Below are 2,217 nucleotides of genomic sequence, written 5' to 3'. Positions count from 1 at the left end.
TCATTCGGAATTAATTTCACCCTAGATGCTCATTTTTTGGAATTAATTTTTATAATTTTCTCATCAGATTACATCAAATGATAACTTCAGCTAAATAATTTTTCGCATGGATAGTAATCTAACAAATAGAATTAAAGTTTTATATAAAGATTAATTTTATATGTATACAATTAAGGCGATACATTTCACTTTCCGGCATAACAATAACTTTCAATTATAATTGATTTACATTTTAAATTACTATTGATGCAATGAGTGATCTCTCCAGAGATTCTGGACATAGTTTTGGATTAGTTTTAATATTTTCAGTTAACATAGCATCCAAGATCATAATTTAATTTATTTAATACAAATATAAATATATATTAGAAGTTAGTTCTAGTACCTTAACCCTCCAATGCCCAAATCCTTCATTTAAACGGGAAGCTTTTAGTAAAAAACACCTACAGACAATAAAAATGGCTAAAATAAAAACAAAACTTTGTTAAAACTCTACAAAAGACTTTGCAGCATATACTGGATTTTACCGTTTTTTGTTGTTTGATTTTCTTGCTTTTGTATCATAAACTGTAGACATATTTCCAGCTCCTAAAAAAATGGAGCATTAGAGGGTTAAATTTGATCAAAGAAAGGGTAAATTTTTATTTGAGTAATGATCAGTAAAAAGTATAAATAAAACTTGATTATTATGCCATATATACCATAATTTAACAAAAGACTTAAGAACCAAACGTAATTAAATCGTATATCAAACCAAAGACTTAAGACACAAACACCTTCGATCAAAGAAAGGGTAAATCTATATTTGAGTAAAGATCAGTAAAAACTAAAAACCAACAATTTCTGATTATGGTAAATATACCATATTTTAACAAAAGAATTAAGAACCAAACCTACGATTTTGTTCTAAAACCAAAGACTTAAGCACCAAACCTACGATCTTGTTCTATAACCGAAGATTTAAGACACAAACACCTCATGCCTACCACACTAATTTATGTAGGTTAATCATCCATATCAAATATATAGCGCTAATAAACAGATCATTAAAGTATTTCCAAACACACGCGAAAGCTATCAAAGTGTTTATATTAATATCAAAGTATTTATATAAAAAAATCGTTTATTTTGCTATTTAAAAGTCCTCACACTTAATCAATTATTTCTTTCTAGCAGGTTAAAGCTATCTATAATAACATTGGAATATCTAAAAATAATCACAGTCGACCTAATTAATCAACTTAACTAACGTAATTTAGTATGGGAGAAAAAATTTATTACAATCTTTAAAATTGAAATATACATATTTTTCGTTTTTTTCTATACAAAGTAACTAAACTTTATTCCCATAAAAAATGCCCAAAAAAGGTTCAAGATTTTATTTCTATAAATAAAAGATTAAATTTAAATAAATTTAAAATTATATATCTATGGAAATTGTTTAACATTTTATTAATTTTTTAATATTATTTTTAATATCATTAATTAGACAATTTTCTAAGCGTTTGAGATGAAATAATTTTGTATATAAAAGTGCACAATAATTTGGTTCTATTTTATTCAATAGAAAATTCGGTAGAAAAAATATATAATAAAATAATATCATGTCACTCCAACTAAACTATCAGAATATTAGTTATTCAAATTAAGATGTTAAGAGATTGTGTCTTTAGTTTTAATAGCATTGAAATATTTAATTCATTGACTATGAAAAAAAAAACTATGCCAACTTCTTTCGGAACAAGCTTTGAGATGAGACTGTGAGAATATCACTTAGTCACCTAAAGTTATCTGGGCCACTAGGGTAGCCCATATCAACCAATTCACAAACAAAAATAACTTTTTGTCTATTAAAAATTCTAAACATAATTGAAATGCTGAAATCGTTTATTAATTTAAGTTACAAAAGAAATTTCGCCCAAAAACCTATTGATCTTTGCGACAGTATTTCATTCTCTGAACAAGAGAAAGAAACCAAATGAGCCATCTATTGCCTCCAATAAAATTAAATAAAAACCTTTGTTTATTCAATATAAAAAAGCCGAACAGAAACAAAAACGCTTACTAGAAACTTGTTCTAAAAAACATTGTTTTTTTTTATTGTTTTTGAAACAACAAACAGAAGCCAAAACGTACGCAGAAATGCAAATTAAAACAAAAACCCACTGTGGAAAAAGCTTGAGTGTTCATCTTTCATCGCAACTCGAATCATTTCAG

The sequence above is a fragment of the Haematobia irritans genome, chromosome 5 (assembly GCF_050003625.1).
Source record: "Haematobia irritans isolate KBUSLIRL chromosome 5, ASM5000362v1, whole genome shotgun sequence".
Taxonomy (NCBI): domain Eukaryota; kingdom Metazoa; phylum Arthropoda; class Insecta; order Diptera; family Muscidae; genus Haematobia; species Haematobia irritans.
The sequence above is the reverse complement of the archived record's forward strand: the minus strand, read 5'-3'. Positions refer to the sequence as shown.